The 16,331-nt window shown below is 36.8% G+C and overlaps 1 protein-coding gene across 5 annotated transcripts in view; it reads right to left on the bottom strand.

Annotated features, from left to right (window-relative positions):
* The window catches only part of TBC1D16 (TBC1 domain family member 16), a 136,068-nt gene that overhangs the window by 99,587 nt on the left and 20,150 nt on the right, over positions 1-16,331 (bottom strand). The window contains exon 1 of one of the 5 annotated variants that reach the window (XM_027850084.1): positions 7,152-7,386. The exons of the other annotated variants lie outside the window; for them this stretch is intronic. The gene's annotated coding sequence lies outside the window, so the exon portion shown is untranslated. Of the gene's footprint in view, positions 1-7,151; positions 7,387-16,331 lie in introns of those variants that run through there. 5 annotated transcript variants of the gene reach the window in all.

The following is a 16,331-nucleotide window of genomic DNA, read 5'->3' as shown; positions in this document are numbered from 1 at the left end:
TCCCATTCAGTCATCATCAGAAATCTATAGATTTTTTTCCCCTAAAATTCTACTCATGTCCTTAACTTCTTTATTTGTCTTTTTGTTAGATTTTTTTTTGTGAATCCAAAAACAGCACATGAGGTCCTTGACAATTATGATTTTCCTGACTATTTAGATTAATTAGATTAACATTTCCTTTAAGTACTTAGATGCCATGCCATTCAGGGCTTATAGATTAAATACTCATATGTTTTTTCTTTATGTTACCTTTAAGCATAAGGCAGTTTCCTTGCTTATCTGGTTTATCTATATCTGTTGGTATTGTTGTCTTGTCTAAGATCATGATCGTCACCTTTATTTGCTTGAAATCATGTGAGGTATAATAAATTTTGCTCCAATCTCTCATCTTAACTCTCTGGTATACTTATGTGTCAAGCATGTTCTTATAAATAACATATTGAAGGATTCTGCTTTCTAAACCTTTCTTCTCCCCTTCTCCACTTTAATCATCATAAACATGAGGAGAACAAGTAACAATAACTCTTAAGTTTTCTATCAGCAGCTCTGCTTGGTTTTGGACTCCAGGGATCATAACTTATCCAGGATAAACTGACGACCTGAAATCTCATTACTATGCTGACTGACTCAGTTTCTGATACCAAATATCTTCAACTTTCTCTCAGTTGTCTCTCTCCTCTGACTGAAGGGCTGAAGGGTGTGGACCAATAAACTCCTCCCAATGCTTTCCTTTAGAGAACTTTCTTAGAACTTTGCAAGCTCCATTTTCCAGCAGCTGCAGCAGCAGCTCTGCTTGCTTCCCACTCCACAGATACCCACCCTCCTTTTCAGGGCACACTGACAGTGACAGCCTCACAGTAGTGCTTAATAAATGTTTAATGAAATTGAAATTGAGAGAAAAGGAGGAGAGGAAAAAAGAAGCAAGGAAGAAGACACAATTGTCTTTCTATCCCCAAGATCTGGCATATAGTAGACATTTAATGAATACATACTGATTCATTGACTGATACAAAGTAATAATAGCCTAAACTATATGGCACTGGTTAAAAACAGAAAAGTTAATCAATGGAACAGATTAGGTAAACAAAACACAGAAGGCGCAGTATTCAATAAGCTCTGGGACACCAACAACTGGGGAAAGGACTCCCTATTCAACAAAAACTACTAGAAAAACTAGAAAACAGTATAACAGAAATTAAATTTAGAAAATAGATAAGTATCTCACATTCTGTTACTACAATTAGGAAGTAGGTAGGTGGCTGTCAGAGGTTAGAGAACTAGGACAGAAAATCTAGAAGACCTGAGTTCAAATCCAGCCTCAGACATTAGCTGTGTGAACCTGAACAAGTCACTTAACCTCTGTTTGCCTTAATCCAGTGAAGGAGGAAATGGCAAACTACTCCAGTATCTTCGCCAAGAAAACTCCATGGACACTATGGTCCATGGGGTCAGGAAGAGTTAACTGAACAATAACAACAAAATTACTACAATTAACTCCAAATAGATAAATCACCTGGATATAAAATGTCATCATAAACAACTTAAAGGAAAAGGGAAGGAGATACTTCCACAATTATGGATGGGGGAAGAGTTCATGACCAAGTAAGAGAAATATATGATCATTAAAAAAACATATCTAGAAGGGATCCCCCTCATTTTATTGATGAGGAAGCTGAAAGCAAAACCATAAAAATAATAAAAAAGCCCAAAATAAATAAATATTAAAGCTGGATGTATCTGGTGAGTCAACTGAGTAAAGGCCAAGGGAAAAGATATCACTGAGAAAGAATATATAAAAAGCCCAAGACAATCACGGACAATCCACTTTTTTATATTTTCCCCTTTCTTTACATTCTGCAGAATGCAACAAGATACAGTGGAAAGAGGGCTGGATCTGGAGTTAGAGGCCCTGAGTCTGAATTACAGTGCTACAGAATACCAGTTTAAACTTGCCTTTCATAAATTATTTGACCTTTCTATGCCCGTTTCCTCATCTGTAAAACAAAGGAGATTGGTCTAAGTGACTCTGAGGACACCACTTACTGTACCTCAGTGATCGTCTTCTCTTTCAAGCCCTTATAATCCATTTTGAATGATCCCCAAAGCTCCTCATTGCTCTTCCTACCTCTGATGCATTGTACATACCACTACCAAATTATTAATTCTCCTAAACACACTTTGCATACATCATCTCACCACTTTAACTTTTCTAATGGCTCCACTGCCTAAAAACCTAAGTGCAAACTTCTTAGTATGGCATTCAAAAGTCTTTATGATGTGACTCCTATGTCCTTTCCAATTCAATCTTCCACCATTCACTTGGAATGTGAACCCAACATTCCAACCAGACACCTACTTATGAGTTCTCCGAAAATGATATGGTTCATTTTCATCTCTGCATCTTTCTTCATATTGCCTGAAATGTTCTGTTTCCTCTCATCCTTCAAGGCCCAGCTCCAACTAAAACTTACCTAAGAAAGCTTTCCTGACTACTCTACTCCATAGGTTTGACTATAAACCAATAAGACTGTTTAAACACACCTATATACACAGACACTGAGAAACTTATATATCCAAATGAATTAAATCCGTCAAAGTGGCTACCTTGGGCTGCTAAATATTACAAAAATAAACCATTGTTCAAAATATTTGACTTGGCATTCCTCTTTGGGAACTGCCTTGAGAATCAATTTACGAGCCACACCTCATCTTTTGAGTAAAAAGGAATATTACTTAGTTTGATCACGTGACATGGACAGCTTCATTTGAAGTTCAAATGTGTCTTCCAGAATGGCTGGGCCATTCTTCTAGGTGACATAAGCAACAAGATGGTGGACCAGACATTTTCTGTGATTCCTACAACACCTCAAACCTATCCAAAACAGAAACTATGCACCAAAGATAAAAGAACTTCAGCTGTCTCCAAGGTCTAAGGACTCCCAGAACCCAAAAGGTAACAAAATAAAACAAAACCCAAACCCAGGAACTGACACTCACTGACCCTGAGCTTACTCAGCACCCCTCTACCACCTCCCACACTACTGGCAGTAAGGCTGTACAACCAGACCCAAGAACATAGGCTTACATAAAAACCCACCCTCTTCCCAATGCTGTGGAGACACCAGTTCCAGGCTGGGGAATTTTGCTCAGGGCTCAACAGCCAGTGTAGCCACACACAGCTCTTTAGGAGCAAAAAAGGAGGTTGGGGAAAACCCAGAAGCACCTGTACTGCAGGCTCCTAACTGCTGGTGTGGTGCCAAAGAGCTAAGGAACACACTGAGTGAGACAAGTCACCAGTATATGACACTGTGAGTGGGGGAAGCTGTGAAGCAGTCCATCAAGCCTAAGGGAACAAGCACAGTACCCAGTTGGGGCTAGTACTGACCACCCAAAAGTCACCTGGAGCAGAGACCTAAGCTGGTGAACCATGAATTGCCCAGTATGGAAGAGGGCTGAGACATTTTGAGATCCGGCCCTCAATGAAATCACAGTCAAAAAGGAGTCAGGAAGTAGGCAGTACATAAAAGAAAGGAGAATAAGAGACTGAAGGGACCAAAGATTTCAAGAAGAAAAATGCTAAAAGACCTTGAATATAAACAGATAAATCAACAGGAAAAACAATAACAGAAGGAAATATAGCTTCCAGATACAGTAAATAAGTTCAGGCATTTATGAATAAATACTACAAAACAAAGGAAAATGATCTAGCACTTGATAAGACAGAGGACCCTGTGCAGAACATGGAACCACAATACACTGTTTCTGAGTGGTTTAAAAGAGAAATGAAAATTATGAGAGCAGAATATATGTCCTACACAGCAAAAATAATGAGAACTTGACGCTAAAATGGCAAGCCTTAGCAAAGAAAGAAAAAAGAGAACAATAGATGAGGAATGTAAATACAAAGCAGTGAAGGACAAGTTAGAAAAAAAGAAAACATGCTCACTATGCAAGCAAAATACACTTATCTCAACAAGATGCAGAGACAACATAAAGAACATAGGTTTCCCAGAGCTCAACTAGACAAAAAACTTTAACATTATAATGAAGGAAATAACAGAAGAGAACTACTCAGAGCTCCTAAACATAAACACTGAAATTCCAATTAAAAAACTTCACAGATCACCTCCAGACAAAAACTAAAAGCTGCAACCTCTAAGACACATAATACTTAAATATAACAATTCAATTTAGAAATAAAAATTCTTTAGGTCATCAAGAGAAAGACCTACAAATACAAAGTACATCTGAATAACACAAGATTATTGTACATACATACACACACACACACACACACACACACACACACACACGAAAAAAAGGAGGGAATGGAACAATGTGTTCTAAAGGGCAACAAAGCACAGGATGCAGCCCCATGGTCACTTACCCAGCAAATCTGAGCAAATTGAACCAAAGAGGACAAAAAATGGACATTAAATAACAAAGAAGAGTTTGAAACATTTTTAGAAAGAAAAGCAAACCCGGATAGATTATTTGCTTCTTGAACACCCCGAACAACAGAAATACAAGAAGAGTGAATAAATGCAACAGGCAAGGAATAATTGGCACAATTCTAGGAATGAGGCACAATGGAAAAAAGAAAATCCATGGGGTAAGCCCTACAAAGCAGTGATAAAAAGGCATCAAGAGGGGAGAGCCTAGAATGTATACTTTGGAAGTTCAAATTACACAAAGAATAGAGAGAAAAGAGAGAGACTATATAATTAAAGAGGTCATGAGAATCAGAGTATGAGTAAATAGGAAGAAAAGATGGATAATGAAGAATGAGAAAAATCCTTTTTTGGAAAAGGGAGCAAAAAAAAAAGAAATTTAAGAAATTAATGAACAGAACTAGTTGAAGGGGAAGGACAGGAAGTAAAATCTACCTGACTATGAGGAAAAAAGAATGGGAAAAATATCAGATAAAAGCAAAATCCTAAAGGGAAAAGATTAACAAATGAGAAGAGGGTAGTATCAGGAGTGAGAAGAGAACCAGTGAAAAAAGGGCCACGGAAAAAAAGAAAGACAAAAGTAAAGTAACTAAGGGAATATTATACTGTGTTTATAGCAGAAGAGGGGGAAAAATCATAACTTGAATAAAAACCCAATATTCGAGACAAATGGAGGAAAATATAAACTTAACTCATAATTTTAAATGTGAAAGGATTAAACAAGCCAATAAAACAAAAGAGAGATCAACTGGATAAGAAAACAAAATTCCATAATCTATTGTTTAAAAGAAACACATTAAAAAAAAAGTCATACACAAAATAAAATTGAGGGGGCAGAAAAAAATTTACTATGCATTAAGCAAATCTAAAAAAGCAGGAGGTGCCACATGCTAGCAAACAATGCAAAAACATTAAAAAAATTTAAAAAGAAACACCAAGGAAATTTTATTATGCTTAAAGGAAACACAGACAACAACCAATATCAATAATATATGCTCCAAATGCCTTAGCATCCAAATTCACAAAGGATACATTATTTGAACTTCAAGAAGACACAGAGAGAACACAACAGTGACAGGAGACTTCAGTATCTCTCTATCCATTTTAGATAAGTCTAACAGAAAGACAAACAAAAGAGAAACTATGGAACTGAACAAATTGGAGAAACTAGAGTTAAAAGACCAAAGGCATCTTCTAAATGGGACAGTAAAAGAATATACATACTTCTCTACAACACATGGAACTTTCATAAAAATTGACCACATACTAGGGCAGAGAGATATATTACAAACAAATGTAAAAAGGCAGAAATAGGCAATGCATCCTTTACAGACCATAATGCAATAAAAACTGAAATTGGTTTAGGTACCACAAACAGAAGATATAGACCAAAATGAGACTTAACAATGAAATCTTAACTAATTAGTAGGTCAAAGAACAAATCATAAAAGCAATTAATAACTATGTAAAAGAAAATGATAATGATAAAGCAACATTCCAAAATTTCTGTAATAACCTTATAATCATACATTAACAAAATAAGAAAAAGATTAATGAAATGAGTATACTTTATTTTTTTTAAGGCAACTGGGGCCAGTAAGTGACTTGCCCAGGGTCACACAGTTAGTAAGTGTCAAGTGTTTGGTCTGAGGCCAGATTTGAACTCAGGTCCTCCTGACTTCAGCGCCAGTGCTCTATCCACTGTGCCACCTAGCTGCCCCATCAGTACACATTTTTAAAAATTAGAAACTCAACAAATAAACCTAAAATAAACCAAAAAAGGGGAGATATTAAAAATGAGAGGGGAAATAGATAAATTGGAAACCAAAAAACCCCATAAATGATATTACCAAAAAATGGTTCTTTGAAAAAATAAAACTGGTAAACCCTTAGCAAATCTGATAAAGAAGAGAGCAGAAAATTAAATCAATAGAATAGGAAATAAGCATCGTGAAATCACAGCAAAACCAGAAGAAATGAAAAGAATAATCAGAACATATTACATAAAACATATTACATAAGACATTTTATGCTAACAAAATTAAGAACACAAAAGAAACAGAGGAATACCTTCAAATAAAATACACAAACTATCAGAAGAACAGAAAGAGATCTTAAATAATCCAATCTCAGAAAAAAGAAATAGATTTAGATGTATGTAAGGGAAATACCAAGGGCAAAAATTCCACTCCTAGTCTTTTCTAATCTCATCACCACTGTGGCTTAACTCAGTCTAGGATACTCAACACCTTACCTCCCCTCTAATTGGAGGACTGTAAAGTGGAGCACTTAACTCTTCCCAAAACCCTCCTCTTCAGAGCGCAAGAATTGGACTTTTAGCTCTCACTATTTTCCATCTAAAACATTGTGTACAGATCTCTGTTCTGCTCTAAGCATTTCTCCTGGAGTTGTCAGGCAGCAAACACTATATTGACCTTTCCTCAGCCCCTTCTAAAGCTACACTGGCTCTCAGGTAGATGACCATCTTCCAGGTGATGGATAAGCCTATTAAGGACGACTCTAGCAAGAATCTTACCAGCAATAGTTAAGAGGGAGACCCCACTGTGGTTGTCTCCGGACAATCTATTTCCTTTACCTTTATAAAGATGGACAATGGAGACATCCTTGGACTGCTGGGGGAAAAACCTCTTGCCATAAAATTTCAGTTAACTTTTTGTATGAGCAATGTACCCCCCCCACCTTGTAAATCACAGCTGAAACAGAATCAGTACCAGGTGCTTTGCCACACAAAAGAGCCTAATGGCATTCAAAACCTCTTCTGAAGTAAATGGTTGAAGGCTTCAGCAGTGATTGATGATGGTTTGTTGAGAACATTATGGAAATGTTCACTCCAGGATCATGTCTTGCTCCATCAGTACAGAGTAGTTGAGATATACCATAGGTCTTTAGTCCATAAATAGCTCACTGCATCCTGGGCTATATCCAGTTGTTCTGATCGATATCCGGCCACTGGACCCAGATGGCTCTGGAAGAGAAAGTGACTTTGCACAGCCCTCTCTCACTCAAATCAAAGTCAAGTGCAAGTCATGTCATCATCTCCCTGATGCCATGGTCCTCTTCGAGAAAGAAGGATAAACCACAAGCCTTCAGGGCATCATAAAAGTGCTCTGGATTGTTACTATCAGCATAAAACTGAATTTCATCTGCCTTCTTACTGAACCAAGAATCTTGCACTTCTCTAAGCTTTGCTTGTACTTTACTTTTGATGGAATTAAACCCAGCCTTCTTAGAGATGGATTAACCATCCTGCTAGTAAACCTTGTGGAGTTCTCATTTTTCATTTAATGGTTTCTGAATTTCCCCATCATTTTCATCAAACCAATCTTGATGTTTGAGAGTGTTCTGACCCAGATGAGCAAATGCAGTGCCACACACCAAATATCTGAAAGCTGCCTGCTCCTTTTCTGCTCCACTCTTGCCAGCTATGTGTTGGCTCAACTTTCTCTTCAGGTTAGCAACAAACTGTTCCCACTCAAAGAAGCACTGTAATCTGTTTACATTAATTCTTCTGGTAGTCATTTTGCCTTGGGGCCCACTGCTTTTGTTGAATGCAGATATTTAGCTTGAAGAAGATAAGTCTATGATCAGTCTAGCATTCTGTTATGGAGAACTCACACAGGGCAATCACTCACATAGTGGTAAGAAGAAGCGATACAAGGACACTCTCAAGGTTTCTCTCAATGACTTTGGAATTGATTGTGTGACATGATTGTGTGACACTGGCAGAGGACCACCAAGCATGGTGTACCCTGATCTGAGAAGGTGCTGTGCCCTATGAGCAAAGCAGAATTGAAGTAACTCAAAAGAAATGGTAGATACACAAATTTAGAGAATCCACCCCAAATCCGAGGTCCTATTGGTCTGATTAGCCACAGTCAGAAGCATTGTAACTTGACTCTAACACAGTAACATCATTTTGGTCCTCTTCTAGAACAAAGGACAACAGCCATTTTCCATCTATAATATAACTCTGCTTGGTTTCAGCCCCATAGAACAAGATACACCCCTGGGGTCTCCCTCCCCAACCATATCAGTTTCCTTTTGTGTACTGTCTTCCCAGATAAGATGGTAAACTCCTTGAGGGCAGGGACTGTCTTTTTCTAATTTGCATTCTTTAGCATAAATGCTTGGCATGTATGTCTGGTGCCTAATAGATGTTTAGTGAATTTATTATTGACTTTGAATTCTATCAAACTTTTAAAGACAGTACTCATATTTCACAAATTATTCTCAAAAATTGAGAAAGAACCCACCTGAATCCTTTTATAAGAAAAAGTCCTAATAAGTCCTAAACCAGAGAAAGATTTAAAAAAAGAAAACTATAGGCCAATACCATTAATGAGTACCAACTCAAAAATTTTAAACAGAATAGCTGGGCCAATCCACTGATACACTAACACTGCATTAGTGAGTCTATTTTCCCATATGTACTTCAAAAATAGTCATTTTTCTCTTTTATTGTCTTTGCCAAACTGATAAAAGTGAGGTGGAACTTCAAAGTTGCTTTCATTTGTTGTTGTTCAATTGTTTCTCAGTCATGTCTGACTTTTCATGAACCCATTTGGGGTTTTCCTGACAAAGCTACTGGAGTGGTCTGCCATTTTCTTCCTCTGAGGCAAACAGGGTTAAGTGACTTGCCCAGGGTCACACAGCTGTCTGTGTCTGTGTGTCTCAGACACACATAAGTATCTGAGGCCATATTTGAACTCAGGAAGATAAGTCTTCCTGACTCCAGGCCTGGCACTCTATCCACTGTACTACCTAGCTGCCCAGGACTTCATCTGTAAAACTCTTATTATTAGTGATTTAGAACATTCTTCCATATGGTTGATTTGAAAACTGCTTGTTCATATCCTTTTACTGTTTATCTGTTGGGGTGGTTTTTGTATTCATCAGTTCCCTATAAATTTTGGATAGCAAGCCTTTATCAAAAATACTTGTTTCCAAGATATTTTTCTTCAAATTCTAACATTATTTTTTCTTTGCAAACCTTTTCAATTTTACATAATCAAAATCTCCAAAAATGAAATCTGCCCCAGACAGACAAAGAAGCAGTAGAGTGTAACAGAACTCTAGATATGAATTTAGAGGACCTGGGTTTGGATACTGACACTGCTACTTATTACTTGGAACATTTCTCAGGGTCATTTCCTCACTTATAAAATTAGGGAATTAAACAAAATTACTTCTAAGGCCCCTTCTTTCTAGGTACAAATTCTATGATTCCAGATGCAGGGAGAAAAGGTTCCTCAACTCCCTCCCACTTCTCCCCTTAATTGCCATAGAAGAAAGATCATTTTCTTTTATCTCATTTCTAAGAGCTGCATGATCTCAAGATTACAGTTATTATAGTTACTAAGGCCATGAAAAATGAAGGGAACTATACAACTCCAGCTCCCTTCTCATCTCAACCAGAGCTGGGCTTGCCTGTAGCTGCTTACTGCTGCTACCTGCCACGTCTAGGAGGTTATACTTCTAGATAAAAAGATGTTGATGTTCAGTTGTTTTCCAGTAGTGTCCAACTCTTAATGATCCCACGTGGGGTTTTCTAGTGGTTTCCCATTTCTTTCTCCAGCTCATTTTACAGATGAGGAAGCTGAGGCAAACAGGGTTAAGTGACTTGCCCAAGGTCACACTGCTATTAAGTGTCAGAGGCTAGATTTGAACTCAAGAACATGAGTCTTCCTGATTTCAAGCCTGGCATTCTATCCACTGACCCACCTACCTGACTCTTCTAGATAAAAAGACTGGAAGTAAGCAATCTGGGAAATAAGCTGGCAGAATGTCTAAGTATAATTTTTTGGAAATAATTCTGGGATCACATTCTACAGTCCCCTAAGAGAATAACAATATACATATAACGTTCTTTGAAGCTCTATTGTCTAATGGCTAAAAGAAAAACAAATCTGTTATGACTCCTCCCTACCAGAAGAAATAAAGAAAAAGTCCCAAAGAGAACAATTATTTTTTGTTTTTCTCATTTAGAAGTTCAGAGAAAGTAAAAACACAATTTTCTACAAGTCTTTATAACTTAGTATGAAGTGGCACCAAATCCTGAAGAGAATGGTTTGAAGGAGAAAGAAGGGAAGTATTCTAAGTGGTTATAGTAAAGTTGTGCTTTGAAAAACTTAAGAATTCTGATCAAGGCAATGACCAACCAGGACTCCAGACGATCTTAGGATCATTAATTCAGAGCTAAAAGGATCTTTTGAGAACATCAAGTACAAGTTCTTCATTTTATAAACGAGGAACCTGAGAGGTTATGCTTGCCTGAGGTTACATAGCTACTCAGTGTCTGAGGTGGAATTTGAACCCAGGTCATCTTGACTCCAAGTCTTCTGCCTTAACCACTATGCCATGATGCTGAAGCATGAATCAAGGTGCAGAATGAGGTGCATTTTTGGATATGGCAAATGCATGAATTTGTTTTTGCTTAACTATGCTTACACTTTCATGAATAAAAAAAAAAAGAACAAATCAATGAACTGGGCCTGAAAGTAAAAATCTAAAAACAAACAAATCAAAAAGCCCCAACTAAATAGAAAAATAGGAATTTTAAAAATGAGAGACAAAATAAATTAAAAGCAAAATAAAGTTGAATTGATAAATAAAACCAAGAATTGGTTTTTTTAAAAAACTAATAAAATAAAGAAGTTCAGAGGCAGACAGAGATAAGCAGGAAAGCTTTGGAACTACTGTGTTAAATTATATAATTTTTAAAAAACCAAGTTGTACATAATACAAATTTGCATGTTCACATACAATCCTCCTTTTCTGTTCTTCTCTGTATATGGAAATGTTAATTGTCAAGTACAGAATAACCAAAAAAAAGGGATGATGGGAAGATGTTCTAGAGACTCTATACTTGATAGATTTATCTAACCTTGAGTTCTAGTCCACTAACCTGGAAGTTTGAATACAAAGAAATACAAAGAAAGAAAATATCCAACAGGATTCAGACAGGAAACATAATACCCCCAAACTGATACCACACTCTACATTATCAGGATATTGTTCTGAACAGCAATAGCACAAATTAATGGCATATCAGCCTCTGCCTGTCTTTTCTCATCTTCTCTCCCTTAGCCTGTCATCATTCAATGTAAAACAGCACTGATGGAGAACAAAGACATTTAGATAGATTACTTTTATACATTCTTGTTTCTAACACAATAGTTAAATAGGTCATCTGTAACTGGGTTAACAAACCAATGAAAGACCTACATGTTAGCTACCATCCATCAGGAGTGAATTTGCTACCATGATGAGTCCAGATGTGAGGCAATCCACTAGTAACTAAACACTAAATCCAGGTGAAAAGGTTCTAAGTGATTTAAAAGGAAACAGCCCTCCATGTTACAGAAAGGGCAATAGATTCCTATGATACAACCACCTTTCATTTGTACACAATATTCACTACAAGCTGCTACACAATGTAAACATTTACTTATTTCCTAATTTTGTGCTTAAAAATGTTTATTTCTTTAACTGCCTGAGTTGTTTCTTCTTAAGGCCAATACTCTGTCAGTGCTGTTATAAGGCCCTAAAAGAAGGACCCACGTGTGTATTTTAATGTCAAATAACGTCAGTAACAAAAGAACTGGATCGGTGATTCCACTGAAACTCCTGAATGCAGAAATAGCCTCTGTTGATCCAAGTTGGTCCCTTCTCTACAGCTTAGATAGAGTTGCCTACAGTGCTGAGAAGTCAGTGACTTGACAAGCCAGTATACAATAGGACCAGGATTTGCACCAAAATGTTCCTGCTTCAAGATGGGCTGGCTCTCTCCCTACTCTTCCAGATAGGCTCCCTGTGATAAAGAGATGCTTTAGGGGTTGGCTAGGTGGCACAGTAGTTAGAGCTCCAGCCTTGGAGTCAGAAGGACCCAAGTTCAAATCCAGCCTCAGACACTAGAAACTTACTAGCTATGTGACCCTGGGCAAGTCATTTAACCCCAATTGCCTCACCAAAAAACAAAACAAAAAAAAAAAAAAACGCTCAACAAACGTTTACTAAGCGCCTATCACGTGAAAAGTACTATACTGTTAATGGTATGATCCCTATTTGGTAGATGGGAAACATGGGAACTGGATGGGTGTTAATTTACACCAGATTATTCTATTTTAAAACTCCTTATCTACATATGTCTCTGCTCTTCTACCATGATTACCAACCTTTATGAAAGTTCACTTCTCTGAGTGTTTTCTTCTTATGCCAGTTGTTTGTCCACCCCAGGCTAACCACTTCCTGGCTTCATGCTTCTGATCTAGTCTGATACTGTACTACCTAGAAAATGGTGAAGGCTTTCATTAAGTTAGAACCACAGATCTGACACCTGATTCTGAGCAGGCTAGAGGAAAAGGGACTGGGAATGTTAAGCTTATGATGAAGGGAGGAGAATCTCAAGGTTGGACTAGGGCAGGAATATGCAAGCTATGACATGGATGCTACTACTTTTTAATTCAGACAATTTTAACATTCTACCAATTCTGTCAATTAAATGCACTCCTTTCTTTTCTTTCTTTCCTTTCCCTCTTTTCACTACCTCTCCTGCTTGTACTTTAGGTCTGTCAATGACATTCAAAGGCATTGGTTAGGCCTAGAATAGGGAACAAAATGGTGTTATTTATTTAGGGCATAATCTGTTCCACTAATACAGAAATTTTAAAAAAAGGGTGTAACCATCAATTGAAAAATAGCTAAACAAATTGAGGTATATGATTGTAATGGAATCTCATTGAGCCATAAGAATCATAAATAAAAGAAATTTAGAGAAACATGGGAAGATCTGCATGAAGGAAAATAAGCAGAACCCAGGTGAACAATTTACAATACTACAATCATATAAACTAAAACAACACAAAAGACAAACTGAATGACTACACTGACAAATCAGATGATGAAACACAACTCAGTGCCTTTAGTAGAAAAGTAGGAGACTAAAAGTGCAAAATGTACATGCTGTCAAATTCAGTCACTGAGTCTTCATTTTGCTTAAATGATTTTCTTTGTGAGGAGTGGACGAATGGGAAATGACAGTGGTGTAAAAAAAAAAAGGCAATAATAAACTAAAAAATTTTTAGAGTTTTTCCAATTTTACGTAATTTTAATGTCTTCCATCTTGCAATCTTGAAAAGGGAGCCTTCAATCTTGCAGAAAGGATTCCCCCTCATATTGCAAATTTTCTATGAGGAAAATATGATAGAGTATGTTAATCTGGTCTTAAATGAGTAAAAGAAAGGGAATTGGGGGAGGTGTCCTACCCAGGGCCCTCTCCATTCCCATAGCATTGTAAACTGGTTAGCAGAACAAAGGATACTGGGTACATGTGTCAAGATCAAAAAGGGAATCATAGAAGAGTCCTCGATGGGAAAACTGTATTTCATGTGCTAACAGGGTTTACATAATGTGAACTCCTATGGGTCCCCCACCTTAAAACAGCATATACTGTAGAAGGAAATAGAGGATGGACAAATATGTGCATATACAAGTATAAACAGAAGTAAGAAGCCATCTGGCCATGTTGGTTAACCTAAAAGGTTCATAGATCTAGTTCTATGGTCAGAAGAAACTGTTCCCCCGAAAGAGGTAAATTTTGAGCCAATTCTAAAAGGATGTACATAATTTTGTCAACAGAGGAAGGCCATTCCATATTATGGTGCATCCCTAACAATGGGGGAAGAGGGAGGGGCCAACATGAAAAAAACTAGCCAGGCTGGATGGAGCTAATTAATCAAAGATGTTGAAACCTATATTGAAGTTCATAATGATTAAAAGAGCAACAAAGAATATCAAGAAAGTTTTGAAAACAGTGATATAGTTTTAAACAGTGTTACCCTATGGAAGATAAATGAAGTATAAAGTGGGGATAATAGAAACAAAAGAAGATAGTATAGAAAAGATTTCAGAACAGATCAGGACCTGAAATATAAAAATGGCCAAATAAATTCTGCTATATTAACACAACAGACTCCATACAGCTACAAAAATGATAAGCATACACATTATACCAATATATGAAAATGTATATATGAACTAATGTTAAGTGAAAAAAGTAAATACTATAAATATATAAATTACAATTCCATAAAAATACATATAAGATTATTACCAAATATTGGGAGAAAATGAAAATGATGTAGATAGTTCAAACTCTGATATTCATTAAGTTTGTTTTTCTTTTAAAAGTTGCTTAAGTTCAATTTTGAATGCCAGGGGGAAAATGTGGGTTATATAGATGAATTCACCTGTCGGATAATTACATCAAGCAGGCAAAAAATTAGTGTCAAAGATGTAGCTGCACACCAATATCCTGTTGGTGGAGCTGTGAATGAGTACAACCATTTTAGAAACAAATTTGGCACTATGCAAATAAAAGTGGCTAAAAGGTTCATATTCTTTTCCTCCTCAGATTCCACTACCAGGCATTGTCACTGATAAAAAGAAAGGCCCCTTAGACACCATTTTATTTATAGTAGCACTTTTTGCAGTGGCAAAGAACTGGAAACAAAAATGATGGCTACTGATTGGGGAACGGCTAAATAAATTGTTGTAGATGAACATAAGGGAATATCATTATGCTATAAGAAAAGGGAAACAGACAAGAAGAGAAAGATATATGTAAACTGATGCAAAGTAAAGTTAAGCAGAGACAATAAATGACTACAAAAATATAAAGGGAAAGAATAACAACAACAAAATGAAGCACTGCAAAATTACAAAAAACAACCACGGCTGAAAAGAAGGGATAAAGAGATAACTCCTCCCACTTCTTTGCAGAGATGGAGATGGTAGGGAAAGGGCTGCTGTTGACAAATGTGGAACACTGCATGTATTCTTAGCTTTTTTTTTTTGATGTATTGATGGTATTTTATGATTTTTTTTTCCTTTTTCCTCTTTGTATTTTAAAAAAGTTCTTTGTCGTCTGAAGTGGTTCTCTGGGGAGGGATACAGGAGGAAGTTTAGGCAATGTAAAAACAAGATATCCAAAAATTATTTTTAAAAAAAGATAATGCCAAGTGATTGGAGGAAAAGGGAAATACAGGGGCATGGGAGGAATGAGGGCCACCAACAGTGATGGAAGGGTCTGGCAAGGAATGAGTGCTAACCTGTACATTTCCATGCTTTAGCAAGAAAAACAATGAAAATAAACAATATGGATGAGAATAATACTCTCTCCCAGAGGACAATGAATAGCTCATTTGTTCTCAGTATCATCTGCAAAGGGCAGGAAGGACACCAGGGTAAAATATGGAGAAACTAAGATCCTGAATGGGTATCTACACTTCGACAGCTTGTAGGAGCCAGAACACCCAGGTCTGAAACAAGACATTGTTCTATGGATCTGGTGAGTGATTTTTATTATATGTTCATTAAAGTGTTGTCAAGAATTCATCTAACGGCAAATGTCCTCTTAAGAGAGTTTACATCCTCAGAGAAGGTTCGTAAGTCAGCACTTGTCAAGGGAAGCAAGACTAAGTCCTGTAGCAAGAAATGTGACTCTAGCAAGAAATTAGTTATCTGAAACCTGAATAATAAGCCAAGGAACTCAATGTACTTTTTAAGTACTGTAACAAAACTTTTCCCCAAATCCCTAGGAAATGAAAGTCAGTATTGTTTTATGCATTAGTATCTAGGCTTTAAACCAACAGTAAAACTTTACTATCTTCAAACAGAATCATAGACTTTTAGAGTTAAAAGTTCTACCAGTGATAATTTTGTTTGACTCTTATCATTTTAGCGAAGAGAAAACTGAAGCCTCGGGAGATAAAATAAGTTGCAGAAAGTCACACACAGCTAAGTCAGTGGCAGAGATAGGTCTCAAACATATGCCTCTATATATCATCTGGCATTTGATTA

This window comes from Vombatus ursinus, unplaced genomic scaffold (assembly GCF_900497805.2).
Source record: "Vombatus ursinus unplaced genomic scaffold, bare-nosed wombat genome assembly UNPS02008996.1, whole genome shotgun sequence".
Classification (NCBI taxonomy): domain Eukaryota; kingdom Metazoa; phylum Chordata; class Mammalia; order Diprotodontia; family Vombatidae; genus Vombatus; species Vombatus ursinus.
This window is presented reverse-complemented; position numbering and strand designations above follow the sequence as displayed.